The 7,943-nt window shown below is 53.9% G+C and overlaps 1 non-coding gene across 1 annotated transcript; it reads right to left on the bottom strand.

Annotated features, from left to right (window-relative positions):
* Positions 1 to 3,406: 3,406 nt before the first annotated feature.
* LOC124608346 lies at positions 3,407 to 3,561 on the bottom strand. Its single transcript, XR_006979017.1, has one exon. It is a non-coding gene; the product is annotated as a 5.8S ribosomal RNA (ribosomal RNA).
* Between the last annotated feature and the right edge of the window lie 4,382 nt (positions 3,562 to 7,943).

Here is a 7,943-nt window from a genome sequence, read left to right as displayed (position 1 = left end):
GCCTTCATCCCCTACTACGCCGAGTTTCCACCATACTGCCAGGGACCCAGTGCTACCCAGGTGCTGGGTTGGTCCCCCAGACGTTCAGGAGTCTGGCCCCATCTAACCTAGCCAGGGACATGTGACCACGCCATGGCTTGTTGGAATGTGTCCGCGACATCCTGTTCACGGCGATGAGCCTTTGCCGGCTCAGGCCGCGATCCCTCCCCAGCAGATGCGGTCATGGAAAACAGGGCACCGGTGTTGTTGTGCCCTGCGCAGGGACAGGTGTTGTGTCCCTTCTGACGCAGCTTCCCCTGTGACATGCAACCTTTGCTTTCGCTTTGGGTTGGGGGACGTTTAACGTCGTACAGGAAGTGAGGAACTGCTGCAGCCCAATCGCAGGGTTCGGGGACTGTCGTTAGACTTACCCTCATACCCTCGCCCAGCCACCGCGCTCAACTCAGGAGAGACCGATGCTGTGTCTCTCGTAACGCAGCTCCCCCTGCGCCATGCACCCTTTGCATCCGCTTGGGTTTGAGGCATTTAACGTCCTGCTGGGACGGGAGTTTTACGTTCTGCCTTCATACAATGACAACCCACACCTATCAACGCAGCATGGAAGATTTAACGGAGTCAGTCTGGGTCTTATATGTGAAGTTTGACATCAAAGAGAGGGTGTTGCACTCAACCTGAGTTACGTTCCCCGGAGGGTCTCGACACGTACCGGGGGATCATGACCAACCACGTCTCACCCACTGCTTTTGATAATTCATGGTGGGCCAGTGTGGACCAGTGAAGGATGCACCAAGTTAAAGGCTAGCCTTTTAACATCATGCATAGACGACCCATTCCGTGTTAGCTTCACTGCATCCAAGGGGGTCACTGAGCTATGTGGCCATGACAAGGCCACGGGATTGGACATTACAGACCCTGCCCCACTCAGGTTCCTCTGACCCCTGATGCGATCGACGATTTCAGGGAATCAGAGGGTTTTAAGCCAATTTCGGATGGCAACACACCTTCCCCATGTGGCGCCGCGCAGACCGACTTCCCATAGGGTCAGACATAGGATTGGACAGCGGGAATCTCGTTAATCCATTCATGCGCGGCACTAATTAGATGACGAGGCGTTTGGCTATTTTAGCCGCCTTTGTTCACGGCAGTAAACATACATAAAGATATATATACCCACAGAATGGGTTTACAAATGACATATACAATACAAACATTAGACGGACAGGAAGAGACGTGAAGAAAAGACTCATATTTACTCCTGCCGTTTACCTGCGCTTGCTTGAATTTCTTCAGGTAGATATTCAGAGCACTGGCCAGAAATCACATTGCGTCAACACCCGCCCGAGCCATCGCAATGCTTTGTTTTAATTAGACAGTCGGATTCCCACAGTCTGTGCCACTTCTGAGTTGATTGTTGAATGGCGGCCGAAGAGAATCCATGCACCCTTGCCTCGCAGCAAGGAAGATCCGTGGGAGGCCTAGGCACAGGACTGAGCTCGGATGTTGTATGCAGGTTGAAGCACTGGGCGCGAACACCGCGCAGGTGCGCGCATCCTGCACCGCCCGTCAGCACGAGGCCGAGCAACGGCGAGAGCAGACCACGCCCGCGCTAAACGCCCGCACTTACCGGCACCCCTACGGCACTCACCTCGCCCAGGCCCAGCACGTTGGCGCTGACCCACTTCCCCACCAAGCCCGACACGCCCCAATCCTCAGAGGCAATCCTTATCCTGAAGTTAAGGATCCAATTTGCCGACTTCCCTTACCTACATTATTCTATCGACCAGAGGCTCTTCACCTTGGAGACCTGCTGCGGATATGGGGTTCGTCCTGGCCAGACATAGTCCACCATCTTTCGGGTCCCAACGTCTATGCTCTAGGTGCGCCTCACCTCAGAATGACGAGACGTTCTGGGAGTGCGAAGACCACTGCCCCGTGAAAGGCGGGGAAGCCCCATCCTCCCTCGGCCCGCGCAAGGTTCAAAAAATGGTTCAAATGGCTCTGAGCACTATGGGACTTAACATCTATGGTCATCAGTCCCCTAGAACTTAGAACTACTTAAACCTAACTAACCTAAGGACATCACACAACACCCAGCCATCACGAGGCAGAGAAAATCCCTGACCCCGCCGGGAATCGAACCCGGGAACCCGGGCATGGGAAGCGAGAACGCTACCGCACGACCACGAGATGCGGGCCCCGCGCAAGGCGAGACATTCAATTTCATTACGCCTTTAGGTTTCGTACAGCCCAATGACTCGCGCACATGTTAGACTCCTTGGTCATTGTTTCAAGATGGGTCGTGAAATTGTCCAAAGCTGAAGCGCCACTGACGGGAGCGATTATTACGCCCGAGTGCATTCCGAGCCAACAACGGCGCGGGTCCAGAGCTGGGCCAGATAGGTCCGTCATCCGGGAAGAACCACGCGCGCTTGCCGGGAGCCCTGGTGTCCTAAGGGGCGAATCGACTCCTGCAGATATACAGCCGAGCAGCCACCCAGGACACCGAGGCTCAACCCAACAGACGCGAACCGAGGCCTGGGGAAGGACTGGCAGCGCACCCGGCCCGTAGGCCGGCACCCAGCGGGTCGTGACGTCCTACTACGGGAGAAATGCGGCCCACTGCACACCGGAACGGTTCCACCCTGTGGCGAGTGGAAAGGCAACCGCACACGACCCCGCAGCAGATTGCTCCGCGTGGGTGGCCGGTCCCATCTACCGAGGGCGGGGACCAGTGGCCAGATGGGCGTGAATCTCACCTGTTCGACCATTCAGACTTCTCACGTTTACCCCAGAACGGTTTCACGTACTTATGAACTCTCTCTTCAAAGTTCTTTCTAACTTTGCTTCACAGTACTTGTTCACTATCGGTCTCGCGGTCATATTTAGTCTCAGATGGAGTTTACCACCCACTTGGAGCTGCACTTTCAAGCAACCCGACTCGAAGGTGAGGTGCCGCCGACGCTCGCACTGGCTGCTACGGGCCTGGCACGCTCTACGGGCCATGGCCTCATTCAAGTTTGACTTGGGCTCGGCACAAGGCGTCGGGGGTAATGGACCCTCCTAAACACCACATCCCACGACAGGCGGCAGCCTCCGGATTTCGGTGCTTGCCTCTTCCCTGTTCGCTCGCCGCTACTGGGGGAAATCTTGTTAGTTTCTTTTCCTCCACTTAGTAATAAGCTTAAATTCATCGGGTTGTCTCGCCTGCTCTGAGGTCGTTGTACGAGGTGGCGCAGGCCGCACCGCCAGCTGGCTGTGGACGCTACCGAGACAGTACCGGTATGCGAACCGCCAGGCGACGGGCGCGCATCGCACGTTCAAGGAGACGCGGGCGGCCCCACAGGCGGCCACTCCACTTCCAGGTCTCCAAAGCGGGGCAAACGTCGCGCGCTTAAGTATACGTAGCCTACCCTCAGCCAGACGTGGCCCGGGAACGGAATCCAGGGACCGCAATGTGCGTTCGAAACGTCGATGTTCATGTGTCCTGCAGTTCACATATCGTCGCGCAGTTTGCTGCGTTCTTCATCGACCGACGAGCCGAGTGATCCACCGTCCTGGGTGATTTTTTTTGTTTTCAGCGCCTCTTCCAAAACAGTTGCATAGGCGGGACTGAGGGGCTTGATGGCCTCTCTTCCAGTGTTTTGTCCAATGGCGTCATGCCCGATGGGCGTCGTACGGCTACACACCAGAGCTGACAGGCACTCACGTGAAAGTCATTCAAAACCGGCGCTAGACGGAAAGCGCCGCTCCAGAGGTTCAGCGCTCGTGCCACACAACATTTCCGTTAGTTTTGAGAAGCACGCGTGGTTTCGCACTCGCCGCACGTCTACAGCGAGCCGTGCAGGTAGCGTGTTGCACGACACGACACGCACATCGAAAGACGTGCCGTCTAGTTGGTAATAATCCTTCCGCAGGTTCACCTACGGAAACCTTGTTATGACTTGTACTTCCTCTAAATGATCAAGTTTGGTCATCTTTCCGGCAGCATCGGCAACGACAGAGTCGATGCTGCATACCAGTCCGGAGACCTCATTAAATCATTCAATCGGTAGTATAGGCGGGCGGTGTGTACAAAGGGCAGGGACGTAATCAACGCGAGCTTATGACTCGCGCTTACTGGGAATTCCTCGTTCATGTGGAACAATTGCAAGCCCCAATCCCTAGCAAGAAGGAGATTCAGCGGGTTACCCCGACCTTTCGGCCTAGGAAGACACGCTGATTCCTTCAGTGTAGTGCGTGTGGCCCAGGACATCTAAGGGCATCACAGACCTGTTATTGCTCAATCTCGTGTGGCTAGAAGGCGCCTGTCCCTCTAAGAAGAAAAGTAATCGCTGACAGCACGAAGGAAGTCACGCGACTAGTTAGCAGGTTAGAGTCTCGTTCGTTATCGGAATTAACCAGACAAATCGCTCCTCAACTAAGGACGTCCATACACCACCACCCACCGAATCAAGAAAGAGCTATCAATCTGTTAATCCTTCCGGTGCCCAGGTCTGATGTGGTTTCCCGTGTTGAGTCAAATTAAGCTGCAGGTTCGACTCCTGGTGGTGCCCTTCCGTCAATTCCTTTAAGTTTCAGCTTTGCAAACACACTTCCCCTGGACCCAAAAGGTGTGGTTTCCCGGAGGCTGCCCGCCGAGTCATCGAAGGAACTGCGGCGGATTGCTGGCTGGCATCGTTTATGGTTAGAACTAGGGCGGTATCTCATCGCCTTCGAACGTCGAACTTTCGTTCTTGATTAATGAAAACTACTTGGCTAATGCTTTCGCTTCTATTCGTCTTGCGACGATCCAAGAATTTCAACTCTACAGTTCCAATACGAATCCCCGCGCCTTTTCCTATTAATCATTACCTCGGGTTCCAAAAACCAACTAAACAGAACCGAGGTCCTAAACCATTATTCCATGCACACAGTGTTCAGGCTGGCTCGCCTGCTTTAAGCACTTTAATTTGTTCTAAGTAAACGTGCCAGCCCCCGAGACACTCAATGAAGAGCACTTTAGTAGGATTTCAACGGGGTCCGCGTCGGGACGCACGAGCACGCACGAGGCGGTCCCAAGCCTTCGGCCCGCCCCACTGGCAGGACGTCCCACAATACAGGCCAGTTAAACACCGACGGGCAGAGAAAAAACAGCGTGGGACAAAAATCCAACTACGAGCTTTTCAACTGCAATAACTTCAATATACGCTATTGGAGTTGAAATTAACACCGCTGCTGGCACCAGACTTGCTCTCTAATAGATACCCGTTAAAGGATTTAAAGTGTACTCATTCCGATTACGGGGACTCGGATGAGTCCAGTATCGTTATTTTTCGTCACTACCTGCCCATGCCGGGAGTGGGTAATTTGCGCACCTGCTGCCTTCCTTGAATGCGGTAGCTGTTTCTCAGGCTCCCTCTCTGCAATCGAACCCTGATTGCCCGTTACAACCATGTTAGGTGAAGAACCTACCGTCGACAGTTGATAAGACAGACATTTGAAATATGCATCGCTGGTACGAGGACTGTGCAATCATCCCAAAGTTATTCAGAGTCACCAAGGCAAAGGGATCCGATAATCCGACCGATTGGTTTCGATCTAATAAAATCGTCCATCTCTGGTGGGGACTCTGTTTGCATGTATTAGCTCTAGAATTACCATTCTTATACAAGTAACGTGGGTACGGTGTAAGGAATCATAACCGATTTAATGCGCCATTCACGGTTTCACCTTAATGCAGCCTGTACTGAGACATGCATGGCTTAATCTTTGAGATGAGCGTATGACTACTGACAATCAACCAGGGAGCTGCGTCAACTAGAGCTGAGCAGACGGCCACCCGGGAGTGTGTCACAGGGGCCCGTATAAACATGCAAGCGTCCGCGCAATTATTCTGCAAACAGGAGGAGGCAGAGCTCCCCTGCACGATACACCTCGAAAACCTCTAGGGTCCCGGGCGGAGTTAGGCGAGTAGACGCTCTCAGTGCGACCAGCCATGCTCCCAACTGAGCTTGCCACTGCCGACAGACGCCCGTGAGCGTGCTGTCGTGATGTCGCCGGTGGGAGACAACACGCGGCCACCTACAGTCGCCAGCAGCTCCAACGCCAGCGCCACAGAAGGGCAGAGCCCCACTCTGGTGCCGAAGCGAACTCTCCCAGCACACCGCACATGCCAAGAAGTCCACACAGCTGCGATACAAACCACCAGCGAGAACAGCCGGGGCGACCGAGCAGCAGACGGCGCCGCGGCGCCAAGTGCCGGGCGGCGGTGCATGCACAACGCACACAGTCCTCAATCGGAACAGCACACTGAAGATGTCCACCATGGTTGGCACTGGGCTCGCGAGAACCGACGTTGGCCACACGGCGCCGCGCGCTGGGTGCGCCGGCGCGAAGCTGTGCCGCCTGCCGCGACCGTCGGCCAGCGCGTCTGCCACTGGGCGCCCCCAACAGCCAGCTGTAGCCCGTGCCCCCACGGAGCCCGCGGCCAGCACGCCAGGCAGTCCCCCCTCACCAGCCAGGAACAGTCCCACCCAGCCACCACTGCGTAACACTTCATACCCACATGCCCATTCACGTTCGTGGGTGTGGCGGGTATCGCTGAAACAACTGGTTAGTAAAATGGTTCAAATGGCTCTGAGCACTATGCGACTTAACTGCTGAGGTCATCAGTCCAACCGGTTAGTAGCTGTAAGGCACAACTTGGGTTAGGGTAAGGCACAACTTGGGGTAATGGAGGGTGTATGGGGCCAGGGTTCGTTCATAGTGAGGATAGTGGGTGGATGCCTTAAGCAGCGTCAGATAGGTCACGTCAGGATGCACGTTTTTATCATGTGAGGTGTCGCACCAGTTCGATGCCTTTAGTAGGGGAGTGGCAGACCTGTGTCTTTCATTCCTGGTATTGTTTATGTCTTGTGGCATGAGGTATTGTGATGATGTTGAGTGCACCCCTATGTAGGTCGTGTGGGTGCTGTTGGCTGATCTTAGCAATGGTGCTTGTTGGGAGAGTAGGACATTCTGACTTATGAGTGGACCTCCCGCTCTGGTAGTGTGGATGGTGTAATGTGGTGGAGAGGATGCACTGGATGTTGCTCCATACTAGTGCTTCAGTGTGGTGGCTGTGTCTGTTACAAGCAGAGAGTAGTGTGTGATAGAGTGTCTGGGTGAAGTGGTGTTCACATTGAGTGAACCGACTTTGAGCATGTATAGGGACATTTTTTTTTTCATTTAAACACTACAGAGTAGCCCACCACCTGGGTTACTAAGGTGGGCCGTGTGCTCCTTAAAACAAGTGACAAGCCAGGCAGTGTTAGGTCTCATAGCCGTAATGGCTCCTTGCAAGTTATGTTAGCTTGACAAGTCCCCATTCCGTTACCGTCCCTGCCACGTGTAGGTGGACCTTTTTCTAATGTTTCTGCCCTGTCTGTTGCTCTGTGTGGTGGTGGTGTTTGTTGGGATGTTTAAGGGGGACTAAACAGCGAAGGTCATCAGTCCCCCATTCCAAAAACAGGCGAGCCGAATATTTGCGGAGCAGATAAAACCCAAGGGGGAAGGAGACTCCCCCCAGGCACTAAAAGAACACAAAAGCAGCAACAAACACTACAGACAAGAAGAGTACGGATGAACACCAGACAGAAGAAAACAGAAGAAAAGAAGATGTCCGGAGACTGGTTGTCTGACCACGAGAGCAAAAAAAGGGAAAGACTCAACCATCCTACTACACAACAAAACAGCAACAAAGTTTGAGAGATGGGATGGCAAAAGACACAGAAAGGGAAAGGTGCAGGACCTCCCTAAATAGAACCATAAAAAGGACTACCACAGATAAAATTTAAAACATCATCAGCCATGGAGGCATCGTCGCATAAAACCAAAGGCTAAGTGCCCAGGAGATTAAAAGACTGCCGGAAGGTGTGCAGTCGGGGACACTCCAACAAAATGTGGGCGACCGTCAGCCGGGACCC

The sequence above is a fragment of the Schistocerca americana genome, chromosome 3 (assembly GCF_021461395.2).
Source record: "Schistocerca americana isolate TAMUIC-IGC-003095 chromosome 3, iqSchAmer2.1, whole genome shotgun sequence".
In the NCBI taxonomy this organism is placed as follows: Eukaryota; Metazoa; Arthropoda; class Insecta; order Orthoptera; family Acrididae; genus Schistocerca; species Schistocerca americana.
Note: the sequence above shows the minus strand (reverse complement) of the source record. Positions and strands in the feature narration are given on the sequence as shown.